Raw genomic sequence first — 15,091 nt, 5'->3', positions numbered from 1 at the left:
GTGCTCTTGTTTACGTGCTGCTTTTGCAAGCCCTCCTTTTTCATTCGAGTAGGTTCAATTCACAAAAACGTGCACTGATGTTGCAGTCAAACAAGTGGTTTAGGAAAGAAAAAAAAAAAAAAAACAACTTCCAAAATTCCTGTTGGGTTCCAATTTTCTCTTTAAACTTTTTCTCTTTGCTGAACAGCAGCAAGAGTGCTTAAACTTTAAATCACTTAAATGGATGCTACACCTACAGCTGGATGAATAATTCAGCTCCCAGTCACCGTCTGACTTTGATAGGAAGAGGAGGGAGCGTCCCTGGGGGTCTGATTGTGTGAGCAGAGGGGGAGGGGAAAGCTAATTAATTACACATTTACAGTGGGGAATACTTAAAAAAAATATATCCACTTAAGTACTGTTTTTTGTTACATGTTGCTGATCACAGATTGAGAGCATAGTATGGAGGCAGCCATACTCTTGGAAACTTAACTCTTTGAGGGCTGTTAACAGGAGATGGGAATTCTAAAACAATCAGCAACGACAGAAGTCCACCAACAAAACAGGGTTATGTTTCGTTAGGTAAAAGCTTCATCTGAACAATGATTCATCACCTGCTGATGTCAGATTCGTTACTGATGCAACTGCGATGTGAATTTCTTTTCTTCTCCATGTTATTTTCAGAGATTTTCTCTCTGAAAGCAGTGCTGAGCTGGCTGCATCTCCTGGAGCGTTAAGGCAACATGGTAGTATTACCATTGACACCAATGCAAATTATTTTTCTTTTGGCACTGGAAAGATTTGTGCTGCCAAGAGAACTATCTCTAGATTAAGCTTTTTTTAAATACTGTAAACTATTTTGGTAGCAGCAAATTACTGTTGCTTGGTGGTACGTGATCTCTGACTATTTTTAATGCCCGTGTGACAGAGCTGCAGCTTCTCTCCAGTGAGAACAGTCATTTTCTGAAGGAATCAGGGCCCCTTTTATAGCAAAACCATTTCCATTTTCTGCACTGCAAACAAGAACTGCAGTAGTAATTGATTTTCTCAAATGGCGCTGGAATTATCTCTAATAAAAACCTACCAATTCACCAACAATTTTTAATGACTGCTTTTGTTCCGCATTCCCATGTGGGTTTATAATTCCTTGTCATGTTCTGCTCTAAAATTGAACAATAAGGCTGTGTGCTTTCAAAAAAAAACCTGCTTTATTTCGTCGCAGAGTAGGTCATGGCATAGCACGCGTTTGGGAAGATGGCGATTACTGAATACTGTGCATTTGGAGGCATTCCCATCTCCAACGGGCAAAACTAGTTGGGAATCCATTGTTGTAGGTCTGCACCCCTTGCACCACGCATCGCCATGAGTATCCGGACAGACAGCTCAATGGAGAGCAGCCAAATAACAAGGGTGTAGGCAGCTATGCTTGATCCGTGTTGGTTTGTTGTGGGATTGTTGCCTTTCATAATAAATGACAGAAGTTGGAAGTTTGAAATGCTGAAACTCATTGCTACTGGTGATGCTCATATCAGCATCCATTCTGTCTCCCAGGGCCAGTTTGTAAAATATTTCAGAATACTTTTGAGTGGAAGAGTTCAAATGTTTTGGTTTGGATCCTCCAGTTCTACTGCATGATATTTTTTGTAAGTCTGGGCCTTTAAGCCTTGTAGGTTCTCCTATAGCAGCACATTGTGGCCAACATTTCCGTCCCCTTGAGATTTCTCTGTCATCTCTGTGGCAGGTATTCCTGCCCTACCTCTCTTGTTGGTATAAGATTCCTCTTCAGGCAGAGGAATACTATACAGCCAAGTTATAGTGTATATATATATTTCAAGGCTGAAAGGAAACAAGCCCATTAAATTTAAGCAAGTTTAATATTATTAGTTTACTATTAGCTCTAATATTATATATATATAGTTATAATATTATATAATATACTATTATAGATATAATGTATATATTATATTATTATTATAATATAATATTATTAGTTTGATAATAGCAAGTTAACAATATCTAGAAGAAAAACAAAAAGAGAGGTTGCAGCTCTGCTGGAGGGCTGTTAAAATTTATCTATTTTTGTGCTGGGTTTAACATTATACTGACTTCAATACTGGAGTTCAGTGGCCAACCCTTGGAAAATGATGTGTTCTTATTAGATAGCAAATTCTTTCACATTCCTTCTCCAGAGCCAAAGATGTCTCAGCTTAGCATGGCTCTTGTCCATTATTTTTCACCCTCAGTTGTTAGCTGCTTAATAGTATCAGTGATACTGGGGAAAGAAGAATTCTGCTCTGGTAACATTCAACGCTTGTGTAAAACCTGTTTCCATCTTCTCCCTTTGAGTTCCAATGGAACACTGAAGGAAATGTTGCTGCTCTCTGACTTGGGTTCCCCATTTGCAAAGTGGAGTCAATACAGTTTATTCACTACTGTTACGTTATTTTTAATTATCTGATGTCATAAGATAGGAAGTTTCCACTACTTTGTACTTCAGCAGAGTGGCATCCTACTGATACTAGTTGGGGATAATTATTAACTGGGAAGCCAAATCTATGAAGTGAATGACAAGGTAGGGGTCTCTTTTGTTTCTCACATGCAAACTTGACTCCTTTAGATAAGCATTCTGTCACAGACTCTGGGATCCTGGGCAAATCTCAGTGGATAACATTCCTTCTGGCTGGTTTAGCTTGAGTGAGAACAGTCTGTCTTTTGCTACTAGGCACAATAGGTAGCAATGTCAACTGAGGTTTTAGGAGATGCCGTATCATAAAAGTTTATAACAATGTTCAAGAGTAATTTAGTTCTGGATTAAAATACAGCTGGCAGGAGAGATGGGCAATTACCTACTCTTTAATATAGATAGGGGATGTATTCTTCCTCCTGGTTGTTATTGTCAATACCTATTATTTCAGAGCTACTGGACATGATCATGCCTCGCTATGGCGCAGCTTCCACAATGAGGTCACCTGCAGCTTGGAAGTACAGCTGTTTCCCTTGCCTTCATTTTTAATTCATGGGATTGTTGTGTTGGTTTTTTTTTATCTGCTGTTTATTCTGCGAGCCCCTTTTGGGCACATTGATGCCTCCAGCATGCTTTGTATGCCAGGGAATTATGGGTCCAGAGATTCTGCAAATCTGCATCCCAGCCAAAGCCTTTGAAAGCTGCTTCTTTTGAATGCCATGCATTTGGCTCGCACCCCTCCACTCTCTCTTTCTCTTTCTCTCCCCCCTTTCCCTCCCTTCTCTCCCCTCTCTCTCCCACTCTCTCTTTTCCTTTCCTCCTCTCTTCCTCCTTCCTACTTCTCCTCCCTTCTCCCCCCTAACGCTTTTTACCCTCCTTCCATCTTTGCCCTTTTACCCTCCTTCCCCTCTCTCCCTTCTCTTTTTCCCTTTTTCTCACCTAGCACTCCCCTCAGTAATGATGGGAAATTGCATTGCATGGCGAACTTGGCTGGAGGAGCAGAGGGGTGCTTTTCACTCTGCAAAAGATGAGCTGGAAGCCTTTCAGCATAACGATCAGGAGTATTCACTGCAGTCTGCACACTGATGTCTGTAAGATTGCACGCACCCTAGAAATCCCCCCTGAGCACCTCCAGGATGCCAGACAGCTTGAGAAGGTGTTCTGCCACCCAGCTCCTCCATTAGCACCCTGCGATGCCCACTCATTGCTCCATCAGCGGGGTTTACATCCTTTCCCTTCTAGTTCCCTTTTCCTGACACACTATTTTATTTTTAAATATTAAAGCTCTCTGGGTTTCCCTCGTAAATCAGTGTGTGAAGTGCTGGTTCCTTGTAGCTGGAGGCTGCTTTCCCCCTCTGATGGACTGTAAGCAGTTTTTCTAAACCCGTCTCTTCCTCCCATCTCTCCTCCTGTCGTGTCCCCCCACCCCCCGCCTGAGCGCAGTGAGCTCAGCTGCACATAATGACATCCAATCTGTTCAGGAAAAGAAGGGGAAAAAAAAAAAAAAACAGGAGGGGGAGAATATTTCCCTTTGATTTATACAGAAGCTGAGTTGGCAAAGAGCTCAGCTCGGAGGTGGGTGGAAGGGGAACCAAAAAGCAAATTTGTGATGCACGGGCGTAGTCCCCCCCCCGGGGTGATGCCAACCAAAGCAGCAGCCAAGGCTGGTGGAGCAGCTCTGCAGGTTCCCTGCGTGCACCCAAAGCACCTCCTTCCCTGCGTGCTCCTATCGCCGTGCAAACACACACCCACAGTCTGGGGTTAATTTAATTTTAAAATGACATTAGAGATAACACAGGCCAGCTCATTAGCACTAGGCAAAACACGTGGATCCCTGTGTAAACACAGCACGGTTTCTGCTCAGGGAGAGGGGAGTGGGCCACAACCAAGGGGTTATGTCATATATTCAGTCTGAGCTGGGGTCAGGTGTCAGATGAGAAGGACATAATTCAGGTAGGAGGAGCGAGAGGATTAAAGGAATAAGAAGAAAGAAAGGAAAACAGTCTTATGCTGCAGTTGTAGTGTGGTGTTCTGGCAAAAATCGTAATATCGGGTCCATTCAGCCATATTAGTGCATGTAATAGTTCTTTCTACCTATATTTTTAGTTCATGGAACACAGTGCACAGAAGGAAACCAAAAGGAGCCCTAGTTGTGTATTTGAATGTCTGAGGACTGATCACGGTACAAGGACAGCAGGAGGTTTGGGCAGAACACATGGGCTGGTCCCTTCAAATCCTAATCGAGTCGTGTGATCCTCTGGGTCCATTACAACCAGACTGTCCTACTTCTGATTCTCATATCTTGTCTCCAGCATGAGGTACCACACAACTGTTCTGAAATACTTCAACTCTGGTCTGTTCTGTCCTTTTCTTTCCAGTTTTACACCTGTCCTAAACTCACACACAGAATTTCATAATTCTCATAAATTTTGACCTGAAATAGGCCTGAACTCCCACACTTGGACACAGGTGCTGCACCATTTCATTACAATATTGGAGTATTTCATGGGCAGAACAGAAAAACACTTAACAAACCCTGCTGTGATTTACCACGCATAACTGCAGTGAAACTGATGCTGGCTTGTTTAAAGTTTTGCAGGAAGGCAGGATGGTGGCAGAAGACAAAGTGCTGCTGACCCCAGCTGTGAATGAGAACGGGTGCCTGTTTTCTGGGGAAGTCTCCATCGATTCTGATTGTCTGAATGTACTCCAGTTAAAATGCAGCCTAGTCTGAGGGCCACGGGGAGTGATAAACACTGGCAAGCAAACTTGATGTCGACAGCAGAATCCAGATTGCAATAGAAATTAAATGTGTGTGTCTGTTGTTATTAGAGATTTAACCAGATGACCTGGCAGTAATTAACGGGGAGCTAAATTGAGAAGGTCTGTCTCCCATTGGAGACCCGGCCCTGAAACCCAGCCATTCTGAGCACAGGTCTGCTGCATACGAGAACCTGGTGAGATGTGACTCCACGTCTGCCAGAGATGGGCTCCAGGGAGAGAGGAGTGCGTGTGTGCCAGGAAGCAATGTGCATTGCAAGGTTGTTTGTGACCCACTGTAAGGATGTAACACCAGAAATCTTGCTGGCTGGGCTTTTCCTTGGCTCAGACCAATCCGCAGACACAAAGCCAAGCAAAAACCAGGGCAGTCAGCTTGAGCTATGCTCATCTGTCCACAGACACTGTCAAAGGTTAAAAGACTGTGCTGAATTGATCAGCAGTGGCTGCTCTGGCACAGGAACGCCGTTCCTCTTGCATGCGTAATCCTCATATTTGTCTTCTGAGTGCCTCTGCTCCAAAGGACCCAGAAAATTCCACTGCATTTCAATAATTAAATTCATAACCTCAGGAAAAATAACTGAGCTTTTTTTTTTTTTTTTTTAATCCTTCTAGATAGATCACCAAGGCATGCAAGGTGATGGTTTTCCTAGGATGTAAGAGGTTTAGGTTGTGGATGCCCCATCCCTGGAGGTGTTCAAGGCCAGATTGGATGGGGCCCTGGGCAGCCTGGTCTAGCATTAGGTGGGAAGGTTGGTGGCCCTGCATGTGGCAGGGGGTTGGAGATTCATGATCCTTGAGGTCCCTTCCAACCCTGGCAATTCTGTGATTCTGTTAAGAGACAGAGTATGGAAGAGAAACACTGACTTTCTGTCTCTGTTCAGCAACACGTGTTCAACTCATTGTGTTTTTAATAGTATTTGAAGAGCTGTGAGTCAGAGCCCAAGATCTTAATGACAAGGCAGGTAAACACAGTTAAGCAGATGTTGTGTGCTTTGTTCTGGACAGTTCAGGACAATAAATTGTATGTTACTGCAAGGTAGGATGGGGACTGACATAAATCCATAAAGTGATATAGAATAATTAAATAAAACCCTTTTTATAGGTTTCATTTAGTTAATAGCATTAGAATAGTACTAAGGATTCAAAAAAATGGATACACCAATAATCCTGGTTGGCTTTTGAGAGAGTAGGGGTCTGCAAGCTCAGTACTTGGTCGCAGTTGCTCAGTCTCTGAATACCTCCATTCCCATTGATGCCACAGTGCACTGCCACCTGTCCTGGGGTCACATCATTTGTCCTCCACAGACTCCTGTGGGGACCCAAACCATCATAGTCATAGGCCAGAATTGCTGCAAAACTGAATCACTAAGATAATGCCCTTCTATTTTACTTCTCACGAGGGGTAACTAGACTCAGCATCCCTCTGGATGATAATTAAAACCTAAACTCTCACCTCCACTCTCAGAGCCTCTTCCCCTGAACAAGATCTCAGGCTTCTGCTATCCCCTTCAGTTTCTGGGTAAGAATGAATGAGTTTACTCTGTTTGTGTGCATGCACACCTGAAACAAACAGATTAATATTCTGGTAACTAAATTGTTACCCCTTCCTTCCCTGCCTCAGAAGCATCTTGTTGCCATCTCCCTCCAGCAGAACAGCAAGCCAGAATGAAATGTCTGATTCCTGGTAAGTGCTGTCAGCACAGCAGCTGGGAGAAGAATATCTGAGGGAAATGCACAAGTGCACTGGCATTTATTTATTTCCTGGGGATATTTATATAGGACAGACCTCAGAGCACAAGTGCACTAGATGCTTCTGTCAGCTAAGGAGGAGAAATGGGGCTGTAAGACAGGCTGCACTGTGCGGTCCTTGCTCTCAAAGCCCCTTTTAGTTGCCATGTGTGGACCCCAAGGCTCTGCAGGCTGCTGTGATTGAATCTCGTGGGAGGCAAACAAACGTGCAACATGCAAGGTTGACACTGTGGTCATTGATTTGATTATTTGTTAGCTCTCAGGTACACGGTTCCCCAGGATCGTTTGGCTCATTGTGCCCTAATTTCCATAACCGAGAAAATATTAATAAGCAGTTATGAACATAACATTCTGATAGATGCTCACAATCTCGTAATCACTCTTGGAATGCCTCTTTGTAATTGGTTTTACTGTAAAGAGACACCAGTGTACAAGGTGAGCTGATGCAATGGAAGAGAAGCAGTGATGAAGTTGTTCCAAGCAGCAGTTTGTTTATCTAAGGGTCTTAGGGCTGCTGCTTCCTAAATCTGCACTGACTTCAGTAGAGTTCTAGGGAGATGATTAGTCCCTCAGTTCATTTGCATAGTTCTAGTTGAGTAAGTAATTATTTCTGCCAGTGAAATACATAGGATCTCTTGTGATTTTGAAGCTCCAGAACGAAATATATCAACAAATTGCAAAGAGCTTCCAGTACGTGTAATTGGGTGTCTCATAGTTCTTACAGCAAGCATGTTCTTTTTGGTGGCATCAGAGCACATAGTGCTGGACTCTCATAGCCTTCTTCTGCCATTTCTTCAGTGCATGCTCTCAACAAGCAACGCTCCCTGTCCGTTTCATGGGCTTTTGTGTTTCTCACCATAGTGCCTGGCTGTCTCACAATCTGTAATGCATTTCCCTAATCCTTATTCTCGTCAAGTAGGAGAGCATTGTTCTTTCAGCATTTGAGATAGGAATCTGACACCCAGGAAAGCTAAATCAGTTGGCAGAGCTCATATGGAAAATCTGTGTTGACAAAGGAGAGGGAACACAGTTTTCCCAGCTGCTGCATTAGTGTTGTAATCATTGCACCAGCTTTCACTGGGCTTTGCAAGGCAGCTCTCACACTTCAGCAACAGAGATGCCAGAATAGAATTTTTTTTATATATATTTTGTATATTTTATGGGTTTTGAATGCTTCAGATTGCTTGTACCATGTTCTCTATAGATAATCATTGACAACAAAAATGCTGTCCATACATATTGCTAATTATTTATGTTTCAGTTTGGTCAGTTTCTTCTTCACAAACAGGTTTCTTTTATATGAGAGGTAAACCTCTAGGTAGGTATAGCCCCCTTTACTTGGTAAGGTTTTTATCTTGATGATTGGAAAAAAAAACAGGAGCACCCAATGTTATTTCATTGTTCAGTATTCCTCATGCTACTGTGGAAACAGCACTCCACATCCTACTTGTTTTTTTCTTCACAGCTGATGTGCACCAAATTGTTTCTGTAATTGACATAATCTCTATTCTGTTCTTATTAGATTATTCCCCACCTACAAATATTCCTCATAGGTCTTCATCCATGAAATGACCTGCTATAATACGAGCCATCCCAGGGAGCCCACTGGAACTGGTACTTACATGAGTAAGCCTTATAGCAATTGATCCCAAGCTATTTAGACTTTAGTCACTTCAGTTACATTCCAGTCCTACAGGGAGGCAGGATGACTGCATACAGCAGAACAGGCTAGGAACATTTGATTCACCACCACAGATTCTTCTGCCCATCTCTGCCTATTTGATTTAAAAATATATACATGCCAAGGGGCTTGATGTGTCTCTTGTGCCCCATTTAGCATCTGCTGAGCATCCCAGAGCAGCCTGCAGTGTAACACGAGTCACTGGAGGATAGATTTGATAGAGGGAAAAAACAAAGCAATTGATACCCTCAGGCTCCAGAAGTCTTCAGACTGATTCCTGCTGACTACAGGCAACAAAGCAATTTATGGCAACATGGCTGAAAGTTTCTTTTATTTCAAAGCTGCTAAACCTTTCCTGGCACATAAAATCACTTTTCATAAGGCAAACCCAGGGAGCTTGCTGGGTTCCCCAGGTCTCAGCCCCAGGAAGCTTTTAACTGGAGTCAAAAAAGGCATTAAGCGCTGGGGAGGAATCAGGGTGACATAAAACAGAAATTTAGGGTTTAACACAGGGCCGTGAGGAGCTTAGTAAAGATGAAGCTTTTTTTTTTTTCTTCCCTTTGTGTGTATTTCCTCTCTTTGCCATTTCTGTTTTGCCAGACCTTCAGCGTGGCTCATTCCCTGGAAGTGGCCTGTGATGTCCAATGAATGAAGTGCACTCTGCAGATGGAAGCTGAGCTGTTTGAAAGCGGGTGTTTGGAAAGTGGTAGCCAGATTATTTTATTTTAAGGCTCTATTGCAGCAAAAGGCAGGAAAACAGACAGGGGGAGAGGAGTGAGTGGTTCACTGGCACTGATTGTCTACCACAGCAGGTTCAGCACTGAAATCTGAGTGACTTCTCTCTCCAGATGGTTGGTGGGAGCTGACTACCCAGATCTTTGCATAGCATGCTCCATAATGAAAACGTATGGCATCACTTGCTATCTTTTAAAAGCTCTTTTCTTCAACCCAAGTATAGCTCACTGTATAATGGATCCCTTCTTTGCCTGATGCAGAAAAAAATGGATATCTGTCATATGCCTATGCAGGGACTCCTACCTAGGAAATCCTTCATTTTGCTACAGACTAGCTCATACTTTTACAACTGCGTGAGCCTACAGTAATGTCAGTGTAGTCGTACTGTCCTTCTGATGTGCCACTGCTGCTCTCTTCACTTCCACTGTCAGTGAGGCTTATTTGGCTTCTAACTCATGTTATGATTCTGGAGAACACAGAGGATTTACGTTAAATAAAAAAAAAAATTTAACCCCCCCCCCCCAAAAAAAAAAGAAATAGCAACATAGATTGACCAATTCTGTGAGAACTGAGAAATTCAGATAATCTCAAGAATATATTTTTGCATGCTCACAAAACAAAAGTTACTTTAAGGAAGGTAAATGGACTTACAGAGGCATGATCTCCAAAATGATGGGCAGCCAACAGTTCCATTTATTACAGGATGCATAGCAGGGCCTGGCTTTTCTAGAAGTGCAGTATAATGTTCCTTGCCCAAGAGTACACAATGATTTTGCACAGAATGAGGAACAGAACTTTAATCTTCTGAGTTATGGTGCTCAAACCAAACTTCTTCTCTCAGTGTCGTACAACCAAGAAAAAAGTTAAATGTTTTTTGCTCCTGTGACCTTGGTTGTGATTTTCTCAGCTGTGTCAGATTTTTTTTCCTTACAAATCATGAGACAAACTTGGGGTAATTTGGGTTCTATCCAGTTGTCTCCAGGCAAAAAGAAGTCTAAGTTCCTAGAGAGCCATTCTCATGCTCCGGTTAACCTCAACTTACGTGTTACACACAAAATGCATAATGCACTAAATTGCTCTCGTTTCTTCCTCTTTTTGTTGTCCATCTAAATGTGGCAAGATCTGGAAAATGCAATCAGTGAGAAGAATATACAGGAAATAGAAGCCATAAACAAAAAAGATTGGTTGAGCCTCAGCGAGGTCTGGAGTACAGTTGTTGAAACCAATCACTGGTGACCCTGAAAGATCTGAAGCTAAACAGAATGCTTTCAAGATGGAAATGTGCAACAAAGATGGCAGAGATGAGCTGGTAATGGTCTCATCTTTCCTTTTGTAGGCTTCACTCCACATGTAGCTCTAAAATAATAGCAGCATGTTGGACGCACAAGAGGACATGGCTGAGAGTGAGGAAACCTTTATCTGTTGTGAGGGCCACAATGTGACTTTGCCTTTCTAAACCTGGAGAACTGTATTTTAAAAGATTCCCATTGTTAGAGCTGAGGGCACATTATCAGAATGATTCAGTTTCCATTTCAGGACTCATAAATACATATCGTTAAAAGCTATTACTTGATGCCGCTGGGATGTGCTATGCAGGAGACACTGTTCTTCCCAGCCTTAAAAAGTGATGAGTCTGCAGTGTCCAGATAATCAGCATCCAGAAGCTTCAGGTTTTATCAGTTAGCACAACATGAAAACAGAAATAGCACTGTAATCAAGAAACAGAGTGTAGAAAGAGGATGTAAGTTATAGATCTCAATGAGAGATACGTGGTCTTGAATGTTTGAAAATCCAGATATTTTTCATAGAAGTTAGAATGAAAACAGAGGTGTGGATTCTGACTTTTGGTGTGGATGCTAAACTCAGTTGAAAATTTTGGCTTCTGGTTATCTCATTGGGTTTTTTGTTTTTTCTTTTAGGCTTTTGAAGAAATTCCCAGTGAATGCCAAAGTTTGCTATACCTTATTAGATTAAAAGTTAGTTATTTAAACCAGAAAGTCAACAAGTAGAACAGCCATTATTTTCAGGATTGTTAGACCAGCATGAGGCAGTGATCAAGCAGGTGCCTGCAGCTTGAGGTGGGTTGAAGCATTGGTACATCACTGACTGGGTTTTCCAGGTTTTGTGTGCCAGGCTCTTACGATCCCTTTGCAGTTCTGCCTCTTTTTGCTGTTTGATCTCTGGCAAGTTACATCCCTTTCCTGTCCCGATCTTCACAGCAGTGAAATGCAAAGTACATGCGTCAGAAATGGTGTAACCAGGCCAGCAGAGTTTAACATCAGTAACGTGGCTGGTGGGCAGAGCTCACCCCCAGCCAGCAGCAGTGGCTGCCAGGCAGAGGCAGTGAGGCATGCTGCAGAACTGGGCTGAGGACCTCACAGAGCTCAGCAGAGGGAAGTGCAAATTATTCCCACATCTGGGGAAGAAGAACCTCAGGCACCAGCACACGCTGGGCTGACCGGCTGCAGAGCAGCTTTGCAGAAAGAACCTCAGGGTTCTGATGGGCTCTGAGCTGACCAGGAGCCAGCAACACATCTCACAGGAATGAAGAGCTCGAGTCTTAACATTAATTTCAATGGCAATAAGAGCAGGTTCCAAGGTGTCAGAGTTGCAGAAAGCTCTTTATCTCATAAGGCTTCTGGGCACCTTTTACTGGAATTAACTGTTAGGTTTTTTTCCCTTCAGATATTCTCCAGCCTTTGCAAAGGAAACTGCAGTAACAAATCAGATTCTGCAGTAACACATTTTAGGTCCCGAAGCAAAATTCAGCAGTTTTATAGGGACAGTATAAGAGGGAATGGGGCGGGGGAAGTGGGGTGGGAAGTATTTATAATCCCTTTAATATTTTAAAATTTAATTATTTCCAAATTGGGTTAGCGAGACTGACAAGAATACTGCATCTAAAGCACGGAGCCCAGAGGCAGCATTGGAAAATGAGAGGAGAAATTAATAATAAAAAGAAACCTATTGCTTCAAGGCAGCAGACTGGAACACTGACATTCCATTACTCCGTCTGTCTGCTGAATTCATTTAGCATCTGTGGCCTAAATAGGCTAGTTTGAAAGTGGCATGTTCCAGATTTTATGTTTAGGGCTGCTGGAAGGGGGGTGGGGATTGCCAGAGGATTTTTCTTCATCGAAAGCTGCCTCAGGAAAGCACATCAGATTTGTAGTTAATAGGGTAGAGTAATGCAAGCCTCTTAGCAGTTGTAGATAATACAGCATCTTGGAGTGTTCTGTAATGCCTTACAGGTTAGGGTCTGCATCGAGCATCTGGACGACTGCTGTTAGCTTCTGGAGGTCAGTGCTGGAGCAGCAGCGTTGAGCCTTCTGCTGAGCACAGAATTGAAGCCCATCTGCAAGGCATGCCAACAGCCCATTAGCCATCACTGAAGTGCAGCCACTCCTGACATCTCTGATCTCAAAGCATTAAAAGTCTGGATTTTCACACTGTGATGCAAAACACAGCATTGTCCAGCAGCATCACAGTCCTTAACAGGTTCTGTTTCAGAAGTCCCACCCACAACCTGCAACATGCAGTTTCTTCCTCAGGATGCTCCTTTTCAACTGCTAACTCCATTGACTCTTGTGTGAGTTTTGTAAGATCTGAGATGCAAAGCCTGAGGCAGGCTGTCTGTAGTACCACAGAGAACTTCCAGGCATGTATTGGAGGCAAGGTAGATGGCTTGACAGCAGTCTGGAAGGGAGAGAAGAGCAGGAATCTCCACTATCTCCTAGAGACCTACAAGTGTTTCACTTCTGGGCATTTTCTGAAACATCTGGATACAAGGAGGATAAAAGGTACCAGTGTAACCTCCCAGTAAGATCAATTGTTTAAAGCTTTCTGTGTATTTCTAATCTTCTTTGGCTCCCTTCCCAAGATCATAGAAACAGATCTGTGAAGTTCCTTGGAGTAGAATACAACATATTCTGCATATTTCTACTTTATGCAATAATCTTAGATTGCCTTTTCCTTAATTTATCATCAAATTACACAGAAAGGAAAACCAGGAATTTTATGGAAAGTCATAGATAAGCTGTTAAAACTGTCTTTTTCTCCTCATCATCGTAGTTCTTCACTCAATGTGGGTTTTTTCAAAACTTCTTGTGAAGTGTAATGGAGCTTATCCAGCAGATGGAAGCCATGATAAAGCTTCAAACGATTTTCTTGTTGCAGTCTCCCGTGAAATATGGCCAGGCTTATTTATTTCAAGCACTTAGGGTCTTATCCAGCACGATTCTCAGAGCTACCTACAAAGTCAAAATCTTGAACTCCCCCCAGCTAGGTGAGGCCCTCTGGACCTGATTATCCAAGCATCTTAGAGGATCAGTTCGTACTTCCTCATCTGTTTCCCTTAGGCATTGCACTATGCACATGACCAGTAACCAGAACATCAAAGTTGGACCAGTGTCTTCAGTCAGTCTGTAGGACTGTGGCAGAAAACAGTATATTGTTATGTGGTTGTGAGAAACCTTGAGAATTGGTCTTGGACCTGGAAAATCTGTCGCCCTGCTGCTGCTTGTGTTCTGCTTTTAATTTCCTTGCCTTCTCATCGACCAGAGTACTGCAGACCTCTGTAGTACTCATAATAAAGGGCTTAATTAGGTGACAAGAAGAACATTCAAAGGGCTAAGGCCTTTAAAAATAATGGAAAACATCTATAACCCCAAACGTGGTACACTTGACATGGTACGCTCACTGCTCTTTAGGGATTTATCTCCATCACAAAGGAAACGTCCTATAGTGTTGACAGAGAACTTAATTTCACTTATCATTATTTCAAAGAGTGAGAATTATAGTTATAAGTCATCAGTTTGGTTTTTTTCTTCAGTTTTCATTGAATTCTTTCTCATCCATTTTTCCAAATCAGCCTTTTCTAGTAAACATCATTCTTTCTTTATCCAGTCACATCTCATCACTGCCTTTCCTTCTTCCTCCCTGTAGATAAATAATTCCCAATTAGACTTCTACCCAAAATTATCCAAGCTTGTTTGTTGTCTCCTTATTCATTTTACGTATGTATCTTAATAGCAGCATCTGCCTTATCTGTATTGATAATGAATGCTTCAGGGCTAATCTATTATTCTGCAATCACAGAAAAGCTAGAACAAGAAGACCTACTGTTGGTAAGCATATTCATATTAATGTTAGAAATGTGTTTATTGATGATAACAACAATAATATCTTTAAAAAATCATTGGTTGTAGTGATTTCACTGATTTGTATTTATCTGTGAAAAAGCAAAAACAGCTACAGAAGCAATCTAAATCTGATGTAAACCCTAATAACTGCTGGAACACATCAGTTTACCATTAGATGGTGTTTTAATAGTTTGCATCAAAATGCTTGGACACTTGCATCCTTCTGTAAAATGATATCAGGATGACAGAAGAAGAAAAAAGGTAAAATGTTATATTCTAAATGGCAGGCATATCCAGTGCTGCTATGACTTACTCTGTACCAAGAGGGATCCTACTGTCAGCCACAATATTACTGCTAGAGCATCTCAGAGATCCCAGCACAGCCTTACTGCACTGAATGCAAATCCAAGCAACCTCTGTAGGGTCATGACCCACCAGCTCCCTACTTATCCAAAATCCTGTAAAGCTATGCAGGTAAAAGTTGAATGTTTAAAAAGAAAATACAGAGATAAGTTGCAAAAACTACCTTTCAAAATAATTTCAAACATCAGAATAGCTTAT

The 15,091-nt window shown here is 42.2% G+C and overlaps 1 long non-coding RNA gene across 3 annotated transcripts in view; it reads left to right on the top strand.

The window, feature by feature from the left end:
- The window catches only part of LOC149915271 (uncharacterized), a 110,146-nt gene that overhangs the window by 63,870 nt on the left and 31,185 nt on the right, over positions 1–15,091 (top strand). The gene's annotated exons all lie outside the window — the stretch shown is intronic.

This window comes from Phasianus colchicus, chromosome 22 (genome assembly GCF_987193195.1).
Source record: "Phasianus colchicus chromosome 22, bPhaCol1.hap1.1, whole genome shotgun sequence".
Classification (NCBI taxonomy): domain Eukaryota; kingdom Metazoa; phylum Chordata; class Aves; order Galliformes; family Phasianidae; genus Phasianus; species Phasianus colchicus.
The sequence above is the reverse complement of the archived record's forward strand: the minus strand, read 5'-3'. Positions and strand labels throughout refer to the sequence as shown.